Source organism: Bos indicus, chromosome 18 (genome assembly GCF_029378745.1).
Source record: "Bos indicus isolate NIAB-ARS_2022 breed Sahiwal x Tharparkar chromosome 18, NIAB-ARS_B.indTharparkar_mat_pri_1.0, whole genome shotgun sequence".
NCBI lineage: Eukaryota > Metazoa > Chordata > Mammalia > Artiodactyla > Bovidae > Bos > Bos indicus.
This window is the reverse complement of record NC_091777.1, coordinates 54,485,957-54,507,255: the sequence shown is the minus strand read 5'-3', so window position 1 is coordinate 54,507,255 and position 21,299 is coordinate 54,485,957. Positions and strand designations below refer to the sequence as shown.

The following is a 21,299-nucleotide window of genomic DNA, read 5'->3' as shown; positions in this document are numbered from 1 at the left end:
TCCAAGGGATTTTCCAGGCAAGAGTACTGGAGTGGGTTGCCATTTCCTCCTCCAGGGGATCTTCCCAACCCAGGGATCAAACCAAGGTCTCCAGAATTGCAGGCAGATGCTTCACTGTCTGAGCCACCAGGGAAGCCACCAGGGAAGTTGTGCTAGAGGCAACCTAAATTCATCAACCTTTTGTTCGTTAGATGTCATACCAACATAAAGGCAACTGAAGACAGAGGCAACAGCTTACACTGGCACTGTCTCACTGACCATCACGACGGAGGGCCCTGCTCATCTCACTACCCGAGTCACGTTATTACACCACAGCAATAAACTGTGAGATAAGCACGCTATTCTCCTCCAAATAGAATGTAAGAAATTCAAGAGCAGGGTCCGTATCTGACAGTCTTAACTATCTAGATAATGGTTTACTTAAAGAACAGATTCAAAATAACCTACACGTTATTTATCGTAAAGTGAGATATAAATTAATGTACTACAGGAAAAGATAACTTGGTACATAACTAGCAGATTTTAGAACAAAATATTTTCCTAAGTTGGACTCCTGGGAGCTTGAAATAAAAGACTAAGTTTGTTAAACAAGGACTTTCTCATCTCCATAGTCCTGATTTTTCTTTCTGGCAGGGATCTAGCCATCTATGGTATACATGCCAGCATACAGCCAACTATAGCCACCATTCCCTAAGGGAGCGAGGGAAACTGCCTCACTGAAGAGGTCTGAGGGGGTGTGGGCAGGTGTCTTGCTTCTCGCTGTAAAGATATTTATTCAAGAAATATTTCCTGAACATCAATGATGCCTATATTCCTGGGTCATACCAGCCCCTGTCTTTTTAAGGTGTTTAAAATGTAGCTGGATAAAGAGAAAAGAAAAGAGGCAATTAGAATACAGAATGGTAAGTACCACATTAGGAATAAATTCAGGCAAGAGGCTGACCACTGCAGGTCAGGGGCAGCTTTCTGAGAAAAGTAAAATCTAAGGCAGATCTAAAGAATTAACAGGAATTAGTTAAGTGGGTTGTTTTGGGGGAGGGGGTGTTTTTAGGAGTTGTTTTTATTATTTTATTTTTGGTTGGGTTGGGGGTAGCAGGAAAACATACCATAAAAGAGAAAACAGTACATAAAGAGTCAGAAGCAAGGATCTCTGGGAGAGCTGCAGTCATCCGACATGGCTGCAACACTGAGTTTAAGGAGGGAAGTGGGAGAGAAGCAGAGCTCCCAGAGGGCCCTTATATAATCTAAATTTATACAGACCCCACCCCCTTAATGAAGTCACAGCCCTAAATGCTCATGCTCTTCCGGGCTTCTTAAAAAAAAAAAAAAAACTTAGTTTGGAATAATTTTAGACTTACAGAAAAGCTTCAGATATTACAGAGTTCTCATATGCCCTTGCCCAGCTTCCCCTAATGTTAATATAACCAAGGTACACGTGTCAAAACAAAGAAATCATCTTTGGTACAAAAAAATTAAATTGCAGACTTTATTTGGATTTCAGTTTTCCATTAATTCTCTTTTCTGTTCCAGGATTCAATGCCATATTCCATTAATTCAAAGACTTTTGTAAAATTCCTTCCTTTCCTTCTGAGCACCACAGTTTGCCATTTTTCATCACTCTCTCTTATCTATGCCTCCCTATGCCAGAACATCACCAGCCCACTTAGAATGTAAATACAACATCGTTTCAGAACAGAAGTTCTCAAAAACAAATGATTTAGAGAAAACTATTAGGGATTCAAAGAAATGTAATGAAAACTAAATCAGTGACAGCTTTACATGGGCAAGAAGCACATCCCATCCTCGCCTTTACAAACAGAACTTGGCCTACGGTGCTGCTTCCACTATGAAAGACCAAAGAAATTCTAGCAGATCCACTTCTGCTTCTTTAGTCTTGCTACCAAGTCATGAATCCTTTAACCTCTTTCTCTAAAGAGCCCAACCACCCCAAGTAGCCAAGCCAAAACACCTAAACATCCAATTTATCCTTAAAACAAAATGCCAGCAAAATCATGTGGAAAGTGGAAGTGGAAAGATGAATAATCTTCATAAAGCTACCTGACCAATGTTAGTCATACTTCTATTAAACTTATGACCCATTCTATTACATTTATTCTAAGCCTGCATCTCCTAAAATTCCTAAACCTACAACAACCCTAATTAATGTCAATTCATAGAAGGATGAATCCTGTGCAAAAATCACTGAAATGTCAATGAAAACTGGCAATTTTTTATACAACTAAAACACAATTTGTAAAAATGGCTATCCCTAGGAAGTAGTATTTAAGGAATATTTTAACTTCCCTTGTGTATTTCAGCCACTGAGGGCTATTGATCAAACGTTCGTCAAACACATAAGCATGGATGGCCCTGTGTCAGAATTAAAAGTAGAAAAAGAAAACCCTCTCCCTTGTGGAGGCTACTGTCTACATCTGCACTCCCTGATACTTTTCTATTTAAAGTTTAATCAAAATTAAGTGAAATTAAAAATTCAGTTTCCTGGTCCCCCTGGTTACACGTCAAGTAGACACATGGGGCTAGTATCTGTTGTAAAGGACTGAGCTGACTAGACGGGGCTGATCTAAACGACAACCTGACGCGAATTCAGACCTTGGAAGCAGAGAAGGACCGGGGAAGGTTTCTGGGGAGACAGGCATCTGACGTGGCTACTGAAGTGAGCACTCCAGGCTGGCTGATGACACACAACACATGCCACTGGCCCTGCCCTTGAGCATCGCGCAATATCAGAATCTCCAGGGCTATTCCCCCAAAACCAAAAGCAAAGTGTTTCAAGACGGCATTACGGAAAGAATTGAGTAATAACAAGCTTTGGCTGTAGTTTGCTAAGAGAAGCTTTGGTGAAAAAACTGGATTATAAAGTCCAATTAGGACCTCACTAAAAAGGAGTGGGAAACAGAAATGAAATTAACTGCTAGATCATTCTGGAAATCTTTAACAGGTAAGCTAAACTAGGGATCAAGGGGACAAACAAAAGAACGCACTATGCTCATCCAAATACCCTTCAGTGGGAGAAACATTTCCCAATAATCAAGGTCAACAATTAAGGTGAAACTGCAGAGACAGAGGAAACAGCACACACACAAAACCAGTCCAGCAAAACTGAAGTGCAACTGGGCACTTTCTAAAAGGCAGGCATTTTCCTCTCTTCTCTCTGAATCTACCTGCATTACCTAAACACAAGATGCCTCAGTTCCCTCATCGGTAAAATGGGCACAGGGATAGTACCAGCACCTATTTCTGAGAGTTGTTAGGTGGATTCCTTGAGTTAACACATGTAAAATGCATAAGACAGTGCTTAGGATACAGAAGACTAAGGAAGTACGGCTATTATTAGTGCAGGAGTCTCTGAGGACCTAGTTCACTTGGTGAAGGGTAAAAGGATTTCCCCAGGAGTGAGCTCACAGGGGAAAGGGATTTTGTACTGACTGTCATGTCAGGTGGGGGCTTTTGAAAAGTCCAATCTGTCCCAAGCTGAGTGAGCTACACAGACATCTTCCAACCATGTCCTATGGGCCATCAAAATACCCAAAGCCATGGGGGACTGCTGCCAGAACTTCAGCAAGCTTTAGGATCTAGCCACGGACCCCTGATATCAGGACTCAGGGTATCAAAATGTTTTTCAAAAACCCATCTTGGCTTACCAGCAACTACCCTAGAGACCGTGCTGCACAACAAGAGAAGCAACCGCAATGAGAAGCCCCCACTCACCGCGACTAGAGAGAAGCCCGCGCAGCAACAGCAACGAGGACCCGACACCGCCAAGAATAGATGTTTTTTAAAAAAAGAAGAAGTAGGAGACGGGAATTCCCTGGCGGTCTAGTGTTTAAGACTCAGCGCTTTCACTGCGGTGGCCCGGGTTCAATCACTGGTCAGGGAACTAAGATCCCACAAGCCATTCAGCCAAAAAAGAAGAACTTTTCTACTTCTAGGAATTTCACCTCCAGGAATAATCTCACTTGTGCAAATTATTTTCAAGTTTCCCCTACGGCACTGATTGCAAAACAAAGAACTGGAAACAAATCCAATGTCCATCACTAGGAGATTAGCTAATTATAGTGTATCTGTATGGTGGAGTACCATGAGCTGTTGAAAAAGAACAAGGAAGCTTCCTTTGTGTTAACACTGACCATCTCCCAAAATATTAAGTGAAAAAAAGGAAGACGCAGAACAGTAATTACAGTATGCTTCTGTTGGAATGCATATATCATTTCTATTTGCTTGTTTATGTGTGCAAAAAGCAACTCTGGAAGGAAAAAAAAACCCTGGTAGAAAACTGATGTCTCCAAAGATAACAACTGTATGGCTGGGCTGGGGGGTGGCGCAGGGATAAGGAAACAGAGGTGTTCTGTGGCTGCTGACTCAGAACTGCACAAACATATCACTACACGAAGCAAGGGATGTGTCTAACGTCACCAGCAAAGTGCTAAAGGAACAGAGCTGAGGAAAACCCCTGGAAGAAAGGCCTCAGAATAGTGGACACTTGAGAGGATGTGGAAGGGTGAGCAGGAAATTCACCAATCGGAGGAAAGGTAAAGGAACTCTCTAGAGGAACCAGCTTCACCAAAATCAGAGGCAGAGAAAGAACAGAGCGTGTTCTGGAGACCAGGAGTGACCAGGCTGGGAAGGCAGGATGGGCCAAACCATAGAGGAATACACAAGACCACACCAGTGATCTGGACTTAACCTTACAGGCCACGGAAAAGCACTCGAGTTTTAAAGAGGGGGAGCGACAGTCAGGTTCTGCTTAGTGTCTCCAGCGGCTTGCTGAGAATAAACGAGGGAAGAATGGAGAGACGGACACCTCCGTAGGACATTTCTGCAATCGAGCCTGACACCCTACTTCTTGGAATTCCCAGTGGCACAAAGCACAAGGGATTTCGCTTACCTGGCTTAATACTTAACCAACCATCTGAGAGTGATGGTCTCTATCAACTGAACACTTACTACATGCCAAACATTCTTCTTAAGTTCCCCTGGTTTCTCACAACCCTGTGAGATAGCAATTAGCATCTTTATTTTACACAAGAAAAAGAAGGCTCAGAGAAGTCAAAGAGCTTATTTAAGGTGACAATAAATGGACAAACTAGGACAGGAATCTACTCAATGCCTGTCTACATACAACTGGTGCTGGCCTGTGGTAGTTTTCCCCAGTCTATGTAAAAATGAGAATTAGAAACATACACTTATGTATGTCCGCGTAAAGCTGCCAACTTCCTTGAAAAAGGCTACCTTTTGGGAATTCTTGGTGGTCCAGTGGATAGAGGTCCACGCTTCCACTGCAGGGAGACCAGGGTTTGATCCCTGGTCGGGGAACTAAGATCCTGCAAGCCAGAAGTGCGCCTCCCGACAAAAAAGGAAAATGGCAATCTTTTACTCTGATAGTGGACCCTTTTATTTTAACAGAATATAGTGAGTAGTTCCCCTCTGCCCCGTTTTTAAAATATCCTCCTTGGCGAAACTAAAAATTGGTAAATTAACACTTTTTCTGCCCCACCACCATATTGTCAACTGACCTGTAAAAGTCAAGAGCACGGCACAAATAATGACATTACAAGCATCTACCGTGGCCAGGCGCTGTTTCACTTGCACAGTGAGCCTGTGAGCAGACACTGCTCCCCCTTCTTACGGACAAGGCGCCTGAAGGCAACAACGTGAGGGGGCAGAGCTGCCAGGGGGCGGGACTGGGGTGTAGGGTGCAGGACTGGGGCGCAGGGGCGGGACTGGGGTGCAGGGGCGGGACTGGGGTCAGCACGGGGGGAGCAACCGCAGCTTCAGTCCTAACGCTGCTCTGCGGCCTGTGACCTACAGCACCGGGATGGGTGAGACCCTGGGAAGACCCGAAAACCGGCTGCTGCCGTCGTTAACGACAAGATGCCCAATCAACAGCACTGCTGCTCCACGGATCCAAAAACGTCTCCAGGCTCTCGTGAGGCATCTAACGTGCTGGCTTACCTAAGCAGCTTCATTAATCACACTGCTCCTTTTCATCCTCCCAGAAAACTGAAAGGCTGTCCAACGTGACAGAATGTCCACATCCACTGCTGTCATTTAGCACTCAAAAAAAAAAAAGAAAAAATCTGGACACAAAAAGCCTCTGCAGCAGGCAGAACAGTACTGAGGCCCATTTTACACATAAGAACTCGAGATAAATGACGTCCAAGGTCAAAAGCTGCTAAGAAGCAAAACGCAAAGAAAGGGTTCTTTACGTCACTAGAGGAAACCCAAGAGTCTAAGCACTGAAAGGCTTCAGAGGCTTTATTTCTCCTGGTTTCTCTCATTAGTCCTATCTTTAATTCAACAAATACCGTGCTCCTATTGACGTGTTTGTTCTAGGATAAAAGCGATGGGTTCACAGGATAAATGGGAGAACAAAACGAAAAGTCCTGTGGCGCTTCTGAGCCGTTTTCCAATTTCTTCCTGATACCTGTCAACCCCCCACTACAAACGCACATCAGGTCTTCAGCGCTCTCCCCGGTGAAACAAAGAAGGGCGAGTAAAAGAACAGGTACACATGTGTGCAAATGTCTTGTTGGTAACAACAATACAAAGAAGGTGAAAACTTAAATTTCCGAATTATTCCTTATTCAAAACAAAACATGAACTCAGACCACTTTCTTTCTCATAATAAGATGACATCTACCTCCCTGGTCAACACATTCTTGTGTTTGAATGTTCAGTCACACTTAATTCCTTAAGGCAAGATCAAAAAAAAAAAAAAATCAGGCCACTGGTCTTCTAAATTTTTTACTTTCTGGTAATTTTTTACTTTCTAGTACAGAAACAGGGTGTTCCTTGTGTTACCTATAAGGGAAAAACTGCTTTTGTTTTATAAACGGTGTGTCAACTCTCAGAGAGAAGGCTTGTTCTGTACAGCTGGTACTCTACATGGCATAGATCCTCCCCTGAACGCTGGCTGAACGTGGAGGAAAAAGGAAAAATACTTCTCTCCCTACACCTCTATCCTCTGGAGCTACAAAGAATTAGTATGTTTCCCTTCTTTTCCTTTTCTGCTGTACAGTCCTTAATTTATTTTAATAGTAAAGTTAATCAAATGTGAAATAATTTAACTCTTAAAGATTTTTGGTCCATAAAAGGGAAGACATAACTAGCTCCATGTCCATTCCTGATTGTGACCAAGAAAGAAAAAAGCGATACACTATGGCTCCTTTAAAATAAGCACGGTTGAGGGCAGGGGGATATCATGCTGAAGAGAACAGAGCTTCCCTGGTGGCTCAGATGGTAAAGAGTCTGCCTGCAATGCTGGAGACCTTGATTAGCTCCTTGGGTCAAGAAGATCTCTTGGAGGAGGAAATGGCAACCCACTCCAGTATTCTTACCTGGGGAATTCCATGGACAGAGAAGCCTGGCAGGCTATAGTTCATGGGGTTGCAAAGAGGTGGACACGACTGAGTGACTAGGGTACAGCTATCAGTAAGGAAGTAAGACTTTTATTCTTCTCATCTCTGGGGTGAAATCAGTTCTGTAAAGTATATGGCACACCAGAGAAAGTGCTAGAATGTAAAGGCTCCAAGCAAAGGCTCTGAACCAGACTGCTGACCTGTCAGCCTGGTGGCCTTAAGCGCCCTTAGGGAGCCTCAGTCCCTGCACTGCTGTACCACCCACCTCAGGGCAAGGATTATGGTGAGGAGGATGTGAGGGAACACACCGGAATCTCCTGGCACTCAAGAAGCAACTGCTGCTATTGCGTGGTAATACTGCCATGCATGCATGTGTGCTGAGTTGCTTCAGTCATGTCCAACTCTTTGTGACCCTATGGACCGTAGTCCGCCAGGCTCCTCTGTTCACAGGATTTCCCAGGCAAGAATACTGGCGTGGGTTGCCATTTCCTCCTCCAGGGGATCCTCCTGACCTGGGGATCAAACCCGCATCTCTTGCCTTGGCAGGTGGGTTCTTCAACACCAGTGCCACCCAGGAAGGCTACACTGCTGTCATTAATTCAACTACTGCTCTAAGAAGTGTGACTGCCTTTACCTTCAAAGGCACTAAACTCCAACAGATCTCATGATTACTAAGTTCCTGCTTTTCAGCTCAATTTTTCCTTCATGTTTTCAAGAAAAAACCAAACATAATACAACCACACTGCAAAAAAATATTTTTAATATTTTTTCTCTGAATCAAAAATAGCAAATCATTTTAGAAAAGTTGGGAAAACTCAGAAAAAAATCAATCACTCAAATTTCTGCAACAGAGACAAATACTAATAGCATGTAGGCATATTTCTTCCACTTTTTCCCATATATATTTTAAAATAACTGGAATCATACTGTTTATAGTTCTATATCCTGCTTTTTTCTCATACTTAACTTCATTTTGTGTGTACTTTCCCATGTCAAGAATTCTCCAAAATCATCTTTTTTTATGACTCCAGACTTTTCCATAAAGTGACCATTCCCATAAAGTTAAAACATTTAGATTGTTTCTTTTTTTCCCCAATACACACCACTATAATTAACATATTCATATCAAATTCTGGTCCTCATCTCCAGTTCTTGGTCCATACAGATACCTATAACCAGACCAAGGACTGTATCTCTTGCCAAACTGTTTTCCAGAAAGTTTGCCCCAGTCTGCCTGACAGTCCCATCATGAAGTCAGAGCAGTGACCATACCTATTTTAATTCCAAGTAAACAGAGACCCCAAAAATCTGCAATTGTAACACAAATAGAAAATATCTGTAAGTATAAGATGCTTCTGACACTTGTAATTTGTATGAGATCACTATTAACCCATTCGTCATCAGGTATGTGACTTTGAACAAACTTGTAAAAGTTAAAAATATGATCCCACACATTCACATTTGTGAAATCCTGAGAAGTACCTTATAGATAGAGACTCTCAAATTTATTACCAGTTTTCAATTTATTAAGAACTGTGTGGGAGAAAATAAAATTAAAAAAGAAGAACTGAATAGGGGGAAAAAAACATATGTGAAAAAGAAAATTATGCCCCAGCATATGAAAAAGGAATCTGTATAACATGTATGTAAGAAAATACATCTTCCTTGTATACACATCAAACTATAACTACTTTAGCCAAAGTGGCCATTTTTAAGCCTTTGTGTCTACTGACCGACACCAGGCAGATGCCAGCAGCCCTGAGGCCCTTTTCCTCATTTACCAAAGGTTTTATCTGCATTCTTCAACTGGCTGACCAAAGTGGAATAAATTCCCTATATGTCAGCAGCATTAAAGTATTCAATGTTATCAGTCCATTTAAAATAGTATTACAAAAGAGGCACCCACCAGTCTTCCACCTACAAACTTAATAAGCATTTTTGAAAACTAAAGACCTAGTGATACTTTTAATCACCAAGCATTTAGGTACACTATTCCCAGTGAAACAATTCCCTTGAAGTGAAAGCCATTCTGGCTGAAGATGTTGATTTCAAGAATCTAATAATCTTGTATTAATGCAGTGCTGACTTTCATTTGTACACAATCAATTTGGTACTGAACAAAGAATCCTTTTTAATTGCCCGTGGCAATTAACAGTAATCATTTTCCTTTATCTTACTCTCAAGTAGAGCAGGCCGAAATACAGAAGCCTTGGTTTTGACCTTTCTATCTCTAAATGGAGATAGGAAGAAGTACCACACAACAATAGTATTTTACACTTCAGGAGGCTACTAGCTGTAGCTGGGAAACATTCTTGCACCCCAACATTGTTTAAGAACTTTTTGAACTGCGATTTTTAAAAAAATATATTATAGGGAGCTCCATACAAATAAGTCAAGGGGCAAAGTATATTTTTATTTATACATTTCTAGCTGCACAGAGAGTTTTCTCAGAATAAAATCTCTCAGTTAGGAGCTATTCAGACACTTTTCTACTTGCCAAAGAAAAGACAGATTTAAGGCCACTCCATAACCAAACATTTCTACCTTATTTCTGTTAGATAAATTTACTTATAGTTTTGCTACCTCAGGTTTTAATCCAGGTCAGAAATAAAATGCTCAACTTCTTCAATACTGACTACAAAGATAAGCTGGTACATGTGGCTGTGGATTCCTTTTAAAATACTGGAATATGGAACCTGATGTGTGCTGAGTCTCTGAATATGAGAATCTTTCAGTTTACTATGGGACTGCCTCCGGAACAGCAGAAATTAGTAAGAATAGTCTATTCAACATTTACTTCCCTCACCACACCCCATATTACATATATAGTTAATTGTTTATAACTGACTACAATTCCTTAAGGAATTGAACTACAGCTTATTCTTATAGCCCAGAGAGGCAAGGCAGTCTAATAAAATAAAGACAGATTTTACAGTCAGACAGATATGGATTCGTAACATGAGCTTACCATAAATTAGCTCATATATTAGTTGCGTAGCCCTGGTCAAGACATTTATGATATGTGTGCATGTGTGTGGCTGTGTGTGTATGTATAGGGATTAAATGCTGAGCAGGAGGGCATGTCAAAAACGTCGGGGAGATGTGTGCACTAACCTTAACGGCCACTTTTAGGCTTGAAACTCTTAAGCGGCAGACATGCCCCCCAAAAAAGGAAAAAGTCTTTGGCACCAGCGTGGTTTCAGTTAGCAGTAGTGAGGGCCTACTACACATAAAGTATTTAGGTATGACTGGAAATAATGGAAACCAACTGATATAATCCCTTCATTTTTCTCATGAAGAAACTGCAGCCCAGAAGTGAAATGACTTGGCCACAATCACACAGCTGGTAAGCAGCAGAGCCAGGGCTAGGACCCAAGTTTCTTCATGATGAAGTCAACATTCTTTACCATAGGAAGCTGTCTCTCAATTATTCAAGTTTGATTACCAATCACAAGTATTACAATAGTGACCAGCAAGAGAACAGTTTCCAAAAAAGAATGCAGACACTAAGAAAGCAGAAACAGTCTGAAGTACCTATAGATGCAGATGCAACATCACAGCTGCTGCAAATTTCATAAGATGACAATGTGTCCATTTCAACAAAGGAAGATAAAGCAGACAGGCAAGTCTGGCCACTTTTGACTAAAACAAATATTACTTTCCTGTGAGGATGCTTCATGGCTGGTTCTCTGCGAGTACATCAAAGTAATGGTGTCTCTTAACATTAGCAAAGCAAAGCAATGAAGGTGAGGCTGACAGATGCCAAATACTATTTTCAAGAACTCTTCATAGACGAAGTCTGATAAAGTGTTGTATCAAAAATTAAATAGAAATAAATTTGGGGGAAGATGAACATGAAAGATTTGTTTGCATTTCTTAATACCAGCAATTCAAGTGCTATTCAAACCACTGCTATTTGAGAGCCTAGGTCAACAATGACTCAGCTTGAAAAATTTCATACTGTTTTTTAGGAGGTATATGGTTTTAGTTATGTAGTTAATACAATCTGGATGCTCCTTTCTCCCGAAATTATAAACTATCTTCATGTGAATGGCTGAAAAAGAGGCAAGTGTTTATTTTATACTTGAAAAAACATACAACAGGGGACTTCTCTGGTGGTCCAGTGGCTAAGATTCCAAGCTCTGAATGCAGGGGGCCAGAGGTTCAATTCCTGCTCAGGGAACTAGATCCCATATGTCGTGACTAAGACCCAATGCACCCAAATAAATAAACAAAAACAAATAAATATTTTAAAAAAAAGAAAAGAAAAAGCATACAACAGAGGTAATGCAGTTCATTTTACTGCATCCCCTGGGGAAAGAGGCCCCTGTCCCACCACTGCCTGGCCCATTCTGGGTCACAGGATTTGATGGGGGGAGGACGGGGTGGGTGGTGGGGGGGGGGGTTAAGAGTAGTACCAAGAGGCTAATCTCAAGTGTCCTGTCATCTGTGATCCAGAACAAGAATCTACAATTAGAGCTTGATGGCACACAAGACTTCAGGCTGGGAATGAGAAGCCCAGAGAGGTAAAGCATTTTGTCCAAGAGTCCATCTAATTAGGTTAGAGCCTAGACCAGGTCTCCTACCTGTATGTCCAACACTCTTTCAGCTACGACAGGAAGCCTTGTCATTATGCCCCTTGCAAGCTTTCCATTCCCCCAACTATAACGGAGGAGGCTAGACTAGGCACTGATCTTCAAACTGCTGTTTCAAAGCCAAGGGATTTCTGCTGGTCACTTTCCCTCTTCAAACGGAGACTCTCCAAGTTTATTTCATATAGTGTGAAAAAGAAATTTTCAGTGACTGAACTAGATGGTCAATGAACTATCACAGGGACTGGGTATATTAACACACTGTTTAGACTGTCAGTGGATGAATGACAATAGTTAGAGTACATTACCACCAAAAGGCCTACAAGAGGCCCAACCCCTCTCAGAAGAGCACAGCAGATGGAGGAGGGGAAAGCAGGCAAGACTAGAGGGAAACAACCAAGCTCACCTTTTCGATCTCCAACTGTATTGGCCCAATGCATTTCCTCCTTATATACAGACTGACCACACCTATGAGGCTGTAGGTCACAGTCACCTATACAACCCTCACTCTCCCCAGACTGTCCTTTGTCAGAAAGTCACCTTCAGGTCCATGGATATGCACAAGGATAACTCCTTCCATGTGTCCAGTATCAAGAAAAATGACTATTTTTTGGTATGTGGCCACATGCCTTACAGCATATGAAATCTTAGATCCCCACCAGGGGTCTGCACCCCTCTGCAGTGGAAGTGTGGAATCCCAACCCCTGGACTGCCAGGGAATTCCAGGAATGACTATTTTCTGATCCTTTTATTGTCCTAAATCTTTGGCCTTCATCATGGCAAGAAAAAAGGGGCAACATATAAGGGAGGGCGGACGTAGCCAAAAGTAAAGGCTAGTATAAAAAATGAAGACAGAATTCTAATCAGGCCAGTAATAAAGATTTTCTAACCAGGGCAAGAACCCTTGAAGACACATTACTAGGTTGAAAACAGTCATCTACTGCCTTCCCCTACTCCACACCCCACCCCCAACTGGCACATTAAATGCTCCAGAAGGCCAAGGCTGTCACCTCAGATTTCTGCAGCACCCAATTCCATCATGAAAACAAATGTTGATACAGGGGTTGGAGCCTCTGTCCCCATCAGAGAAATCTGACAATCTCTGGAACATCAGTTCCCAGTCTCAGAAGAAAAACAGCTCTTTGTCCTTCTGTCTCCTCTCCTCCTATTATGTAAACTTAGGCTTTGGGCACGCAGAAACTTCCTATGCTGCCAGTGATGTGAAAAACCTGGAACACAAATTTAAGCAGTACTGAATACACAGTTGTTTTTATTCTTAATTAGCTGTCACTTGCACATTAGGAATAAAAACCAAAACAACTATTTATACCAACATAGGCAACATAAACAGAGAAGGCAGTGGCACCCCACTCCAGTACTCTTGCCTGGAAAATCCCATGGACGGAGAAGCCTGGTGGGCTGCCATCTATGGGGTCGCACAGAGTCAGACACGACTGAGTAACTTCACTTTCACTTTTCACTTTCCTGCATTGGAGAAGGAAATGGCAACCCACTCCAGTGTTCTTGCCTGGAGAATCCCAGGGACGGGGGAGCCTGGTGGGCTGCTGTCTCTGGGGTCGCACACAGTCGGACATGACTGAAGCGACTTACCAGCAGCAGTGGCAGCAGCAGGCAACATAAAAACTCAAATAAATTCAGAGAATTCATCAGAATTCTTTTCATCAAATGAACAGAAATGAACAAAAATGAACCAAAACCTTAAAGTCAATAATGGTGAAAACAAATGTCAAAGATAATTTACCAGATTCTGCTTGTCACAAAATTTAAAGTCCTGAGAACTTAGGCGAAAGGAGCCATAAGGATCTACTGTTCATTCCCTCTCACTGTCTCATATACAAATGCCCTAATGTTTGATGAGTCAGTGGTCTAATTCTGTAGATGACAACGAATGGTTTTTATTTCACATGTATTCATACAGAACTATTTCTAAATTTAAGTGGTGAAGTAAACAAAGTTTGATCATAGCTCAGTTAAGAAAGTCCTTCCAGTAAATGCTCCTTCACAGCTGGATGGCTGCTTTAATATGCAATTGCCCTAGGCCACAGGGGGGAAAAAATAATCAGGCTTTTGATCTACTTAAGAAATAAAATAAATAAACCTAGAACATGCAAAAGGTTCCCTCTCCCAAGTTAAGGAAGGAGAATGCTTGGACGGTTTTCTGTGAAACCACCTCTTCCTCTGGATGAATTTCCTATATTCCACCTCCAACAGAAGATCACTGGAGAAAACAGCTCAGGGAAAGGCAGCAAAGGCACATTTTTCAGGTAATAAACCAAAAACCCAATCATATCAGCCCGTTCCTGGCACTCATTTCTCTATCAAATCAGGGCAGTCAAAAGGCCTGGGAGTGTCAGGGCCCACCCACATACTCCTGGTTCACCAATGAGTTCCCTCCTTCTCCCCAAGCATGGAGCTACCTAGAGAAATTCAGCTTCTGCAGCTGGAAGCGCCTGCAATACCAGAGGGCAGAAATCTGAGTGACACTTGGCACTCTTTGTTTCAACAAACAACCGCAAAGAGCTTTCCAAAGCCAGGCCCTCACCATTTTGAAGACTAGGAAGCTGAATCCTTCCTGGGGCAGAGGTGAAAAAGAAACAAGCCCACCTTCCTTCAACCCTTCCCAAAGGTCACACAGCAAACCAAAGGCCATCAAGGAAGCCAAGCAAGACTGGCAGCTTCTGCAGACCCAGAACAGTAAACACCAAGCGTGGTCATAACCCCTGTGGGGCTGGGGAGAAGTTGAGAACTGGCATTTCTCCAGCTAAAGGCGAAACAAAAATAGGACTTGTCAGCTGGAAAACACAAACAAACAAAAAAACACACTCCTAATTTCTCCCCAAAGATGCTGGCTTGGAGGTGAAAGGGGGAGAGGGTACAACTGCCTCTTTATGATAGCTGAGAGGAGGAGGGAGGGAAAGTGAGAGAGAGAAGACAGACCTGTGAGCAGCTGCATTCTCCTTTTCCAAAGGACACAAAACTGCAAAGCCTCAGGACTCAAAGGGGCGGGGAAGCAAAATGGGAGTGGGAAAGAAAAGTGGGGCAATGGAAAGAGAACTACCTCCACCATCACTACGCTTGGTAAAAGTGGGGGAAATAGGGGCGACACTCCGCGACTCGAGAGAGCAGTAGTTAATCAACCAACCCCAGCTATTTACCCAGATCTCACAGGATCCCTGGAGATAAAACCCTCAGAGTGCTGAGCGAATCTTAAGTCTAAATGTGAACATAAGCATCCTAGGCCCAACCCAGTCCCTTCCTCCCCAAAGCTGTGAGATGGAGACTAGAGAAAGGCATACCTGAAGAGGTGAAGTAACCCGGTGGGGAATAGGCAGGTCAAGAGGGGAGCTGGGAGAAGCAAATCTGATAGGAACTACAAGGGAAGAGAAGCAGTCTAGCAAGATACAACAGGAAAGAAAAGATGAGGGAGAAAACCAGGCAATGAAGACCAGAACTGCGAAAGGGATCACAAAAGGGACGGAGACTCTAGACAAGAACTGAGACAGCTTCAAGAGGAAGCTGGGCTGGGGGGAGTGACATGTAGGAAGGCTTGGGGAAACATCTCTATACTGAGCAGACCCAGAGAAAGGAGACTCAAAAAAGGAGGTAAGAGGCAAGGCAAAAGGGGGAGGACCCATTCAAGAAAGGAGAGAGCTGTGATTGAGGGTTGAATCAAAATGGGGTGGGGGGAGAAGAACAGGGGGAAAACTTAGAATTGAGAGGCAACAGAGAGGCGAGGCAGTCATAAGATGACCAGAGTTAAAGAGGACCACTCCAAGAGGAGACAGCAGTAGGAAAATTAAAATGGGTCCAAAACATAGGTGGACAACTGTGGACAGCTCCCAAAGGGGCAGAGCTGGGAGGAAAACATTAGAGAGGATGGGGTGGAATTGAACAAGTGCCAAGAGCAGGTGCAAAAAGGATCTGGGGCAGCTCTGGGGTGCAGAATGGGAAGCGAAGGGGGGTGATGGATCAGAGAGAAATTCCCAGTCTTCCAGTAAGGGCCAAAATGGAAAGGACCGGCCTTGGAGAAACAGGCTGGAAGCAGGTCTTCAGCAAAGAAGAAATGAAGGGGAGACAGGGCAAAGGAAGCGGGAACAAATGAATGCAACGGCTCAGAAGAGGGCCAATAAGGCGGTGGGGGAGAGAAGAAACCTCAACCGGGGACTGCAGGGCGTCAGGCTGCGGCGAGGCTGAGTTAGGGAGAAAGGTCAGAGAACTGAACGGCAGGAACGAGAGAGCTGCAGGGTCAGAGAAGGGGGTGGAGGCTACTTCAATCAAGGCCAAGTCAGAAAGCAAGCAGGCTGGAGGGCACCGCAAGATCGGAAACTGGACGAGGGGCAGAGTGGGGAGGCAAAAAGGTCTGGAAGAGAGGCAAGGATCTGAATGGCAAAAAATGGAGTAAGATCGGAGGGGAGGAGGCGAGCATGGCGCGTCGGAGTCCAAGAGGGGGCAGGGGACTGCATCGAGATCGGCAGGGGTCAGAGTCCAGGGGTATCCCGTGGGGAGCGGGCCGGGGGGAGGCGGCAGGTTTTGTCAGTGGGCAGTAGGGCCCAAGAGGGACGTGGAATTAAGCCCAAGGAGAAGACCTGGGGGCAGTAGTGCCAAGACGAACAGGGTCTCGAATGAATCACCGAGGAGGTGGAACCGCAGGTCCTAGACGGACAGCTCCTGGGGGTGCAGCAGCGGAGGGGAACAGGACATGGTCAAAGAAGGGGACGGACCCAGGGTGGTGAGAGCGGAATCGGAGAAGGCAGAAGGGTCACTAATCTGAACGTGGGGGTCCCGAATTCAGGGATGCGGAAGGGTCCCAAGAGCACTGCAGAGTCTAGGGGTGGGGGTGGGGGGGCGAAGGGCATTACTGAGGGGCGGAAGAGAGAAGGCGGAGGCGCAGAATTGGGAGCAGAGTGGCTTGAAGCCGGGGGGTGGGGGGAGCCGAGGCAGACACGGAGATCTCAACGGATTGGAGGGTGGGGGCAGACGCGGCGACAGCAGGGCTGCGGCCGGCAGGGCCAAGTCCGAAGGGCAGGCGGGCCCCGGCGGGCCGGGCCGCAGCGCGAGGCGGCGGGGCCGGCTGAGCCCGGGGGGCTGGGGGGCCGCTCCCTCCCCTCCCCCTCCGGCTCCTCCATTGTTCGCGGGCTCCGGGCCCCGCCGTCCCCGCCTCCCCCTGGACCCCGCAGCGGGGCGGCGCCCGGCCTCGCCGCCCGGGCCCGCGAGCTCGCGCACTCACCAGCTGGGCGCCCTCAGCGCGGCCCTGGCCTTCGGGATCCCGGCAGCGGCGACGGCGGCCCCGGCGCCATGTTCTGCTGCTCCTCGTCCAGCGGCGGCTGAGGCGGCGGCGGCGGCGGCAGCTCCGGCGGCGGGGGGCCGGGCGGACCCTCCCTCGCGGGCTCCCTCCTCCGCCTCCTCCACCTCCTCCTCCCGCCGCTCCGCTGCTCTCCCTCGGGGCGGGGGGGGCGGGGAGGGGAAGGGGGGAGGGGCGGGAACCAGGGGGAGGGCGGACCAGCCTCTCTCGCTCGCTCGCTCCCTCCCTCCCTCCCTCGCAATGGCGGCGGCGGCGCCTCCTTCCTGCGGCCGCTGCTCCCGCGCGCGCTCACCCTCGCTACCGCGCGTGCGTGGCGCGGGGACCGTTGCAGGGGGATAACGGCCCCTGAAGCGCGCGCCGCGAGGGTATAACCGGCGCGTGGCGGGGAGAAGCGAGAGCGCGTGCGCGCCCGAGGGACTCACTGCCACCGCAGCGGCCGCGTCCAGGGAACGGGCGCGGAGGGCGCAGTGCGCGTGCGCTCTCCCCCCACCCCCCCCACACACACACACACACACACAAAATGCCGCTACTGCGGTGGCTGCAGCGCCAGACAGAGCGCGAGGAGACCTGCGACTGGGCAGAGGGCTGGGGTGAACAAGAGCGCGTGCGCGGGAAGGGCTGCCAGCCTCTGCGGCTACTCGCGCGAGGCGGAGGGAGTGGTCCTCGAGAGGCGCGCGCACCCTTGCGCGCACAAGAAGCAACTAAAACCCTTCTCGCGTCGGCTCTTGGAGAAAGCGGGAGGGGAGAGGCATGGCTGGGCTTTGGGGGCGGGGGCGAAGGGCGCGATCCCGCTCGCGCGGGACCTGACCAGCCAATAAGAGGCAAGGGGAGGTGGGTTTGCCGCGCGAGCGCAGCCCCCGGGATAACGGAGGAGGAGAGAAGGATCGACGTAACGTGGGGCGGTGGGGCGGGGCTGAGGAGAAGGGAGTGCACCCAGTGGGGAGTTGATTGGGGGACACGGGGAGGCGTGGCCCGCCCCAGCCCAATAGGAGCCTCGAAATTCGTCGTTCCGGAAGAAGGGGCGGGGCTGCGAAGCGCGTGCTCTATTCCCTGGCAGCGAAGAAAATTTGCAGGCAACGCGCGCATTATTACAAATTGCTTTGGGTTCCGTGATCGCCAAATCTCGGGAGACGGGAGAGGGCCTGGTCCCGCATACATCCCTGGCCTCCAAGTCAGCATTGTGCCAATGACTGCAAATCAAATGTCAGTTTGGGCGCCCAGAGGGGAAATAGTAGTGATGGGAAGGGGCACCGCTGTAACCCCTGAGTTCCTTCCTCTAAACTGAAGAGGGGTTCCTCTGGGAGCCCTCCGGAAGTACGGATCGTGGAAGATGAGTGTTCTGGGAACCCAGTCAATATTTAAGGAATGCATGAAGAAAAGCTATGTTTCTTATTGCATTTTTCGTTTTCTTTGCTCAGTCTCTTCATCTTAAAAGTGGAATGATAATCTTATCTCTTAGTAAGATTTGTTGGGAGAATTAAATGAATTATACTTGTAAAGCGCTGAAAATCATGCCTTGCTCTTATAAACATTGATAAAATTACATGCGCTCAAATTTTGGTTTTTGGTGGGGTTTTTTTTTTTTTGGAGGTCTTATTGCTTTTTAAAAATTTAAGTATAGTTAATTTACAATGTTGTGCTAGATGCGCTCAAATTTTAAAGCATCCCACTAAATAAAGATTTTCTGATTATTGGAAGTTTGTTTTGTAGCATTGTGGGTGAAACAAATCCAGTGCCTGGGCCAGATTTTCTCTACATGTCACTGCAAGCCCTAATTTGTAAGCGATTTTGAAATCTATCACTTGAGAAAACCAGAAAAACCTGGGGAGAAGGGACATCGGATTCCCCTACCTCAAATTAATATGTGCTTATAACTCCAATGCAGTGTTCTAGGTCCTTTGAATATTGGGAAATTTTTGAACTGGCAGCACCTAGAGAAGAGAAAAGCCTGGGCTCACTCTGGATCCAGATGCCCCTCTCCCCTTCTTTTGGAGCCTATCAACTCTGCCTTATTCAAGTCTTGTTTGAGGTCACTTCCTCTGGGTGGCCTCCCAGGTTTGACCTGACCCCTCATACTTTATAAAAATGGGCACTTTATGCTAGGCAACATTCCAAAGCACTTCAAACATATTAACTCACTTAATCCTCACACCTTACAAGTAGGTTGGGGTTATTATTCTACTAAACTAAGGCACAGAGAGGTTACACAGCTAGTGAGTGGCAAATGTGAGATTTAAACTCAGACAACAGGGGTCAGATAGTCACACACTTTGTTCTTTTTCATAGCACTCCATCAGGGGTTAAAGTTCTGTACTGGCATCACCATATTATGTAGGAACCCTTCGAAGCCAGGAACTCTGGCTAGATCCTCAGTCTGAAAGATGACCCACACTAAATACTTGCTAATGAATAAATGAATTAATCCAATGGTGAACAAAGGGAGTGATGGCTGGCATTCAGGGCATGGTAGCCAAGACACAATCCTTGTTTTATAACTAACTCTAATCCTCTTTCAGATACTAGTTCAGATGTCCCCTCTTCCAAGAGGCCCTCCCACAGGCTGTTTCCAAATTGGGAAAGGAGTAGTCAAGGTTGTATATTGTCACCCTGCTTATTTAACTTATATGCAGACTACATCATGCAAAATGCTGGCTGGATGAAGCACAAGCTGGAATTAGGATTGGCAGGAGAAATACCAATAACCTCAGATATTCAGATGATACCACCCTTATGGCAGAAAGCGAAGAGGAACTGAAGAGTCTCTTGATGAAAGTGAAAAAGAGGAGAGTGGAAAAAGCTGGCTTGAAACTCAACATTCAAAAAACTAAGATCATGGCATCAGGTCACATCACTTCATGGCAAATAGATGGGGAAACACTGGTAGAGAGAGACTTTATTTTCTTGGGCTCTGAAATCACTGCAGATGGTGACTGCAGCCATTAAATTAAAAGATGCTTTCTCCTTGGAAGAAAAGCTATGACAAACTTTGACAGCATATTAAAAAGCAGAGACATTGGAGAAGGAAATGGCAACCCACTCCAGTACTCTTGGCTGGAGAATACCTTGGACAGAGGAGCCTGGTGGGCTACAGTCCATGGGGTCACAGAGTCAGACACAGCTGAGTGACTGACACATACACAAAGTTGAGATGCTTGATGATGCAAGGGTACACTTTATCTACTCTCCCATCAGCTGCAGGAAGCAGGATGGGGCAGGCAGCACCTGGGAGGCAGGATGGCCCGCCCCCTCCCCCATCCCTCCTGGAAGTCTTGGGGCCTCAGTGCCTGCAACAACTGGCCTTGGGCAAATAAAAGACTAAGTTGTTTACTGAAAAAAAAAAAAAAAAAGAAAGAGATATTACTTTGCCAACAAAGGTCCATCTAGTCAAAGCTATGGTTTTTCCAGTAGTCGTGTATGGATGTGCAAGTTGGATCATAAAGAAAGCCGAGCGCCGAATAATGATGCTTTTGAACTGTGGTGTTGGAGAAGTCTCTCTTTTTTTCCTTTTTTTTTTAAAATATAAATTTATTTGATTGGAGGCTAATTACTTTACAATATTGTATTGGTTTTGCCATATATCAACATGAATCCACCACGGGTGTACATGTCTTCCCCATCCTGAACCCCCCTCCCACCTCCCTCCCCGTACCTTCCCTCTGGGTCATCCTAGTGCACCAGCCCCAAGCATCCTGTATCCTGCATCGAACATGGACTGGCGATTCGTCTCTTATATGATATTATACATGTTTCAATGCCATCATCCCACCCTCTCCCTCTCCCACAGAGTCCAAAAGACTGTTCTATACATCTGTGTCTCTTTTGCTGTCTCGCATACCGGGTTATCATTACCATCTTTCTAAATTCCATATATATGCGTTAGTATACTGTATTGGTGTTTTTCTTTCTGGCTTACTTCACTCTGTATAATAGGCTCTAGTTTGAGAAGTCTCTTGAGGGTCCCTTGGACTGCAAGGAGATCAAACCAGTCAATCCTAGAGGAAATCA

The 21,299-nt window shown here is 45.7% G+C and overlaps 1 protein-coding gene across 1 annotated transcript in view; it reads right to left on the bottom strand.

Moving 5' to 3' along the window:
- The window catches only part of ARHGAP35 (Rho GTPase activating protein 35), a 115,206-nt gene extending 97,792 nt beyond the window's left edge, over positions 1–17,414 (bottom strand). Inside the window, exon 1 of the mRNA XM_070771316.1 lies at positions 17,220–17,414. The gene's annotated coding sequence lies outside the window, so the exon portion shown is untranslated. The remainder of the gene's footprint in view (positions 1–17,219) is intronic.
- Between the last annotated feature and the right edge of the window lie 3,885 nt (positions 17,415–21,299).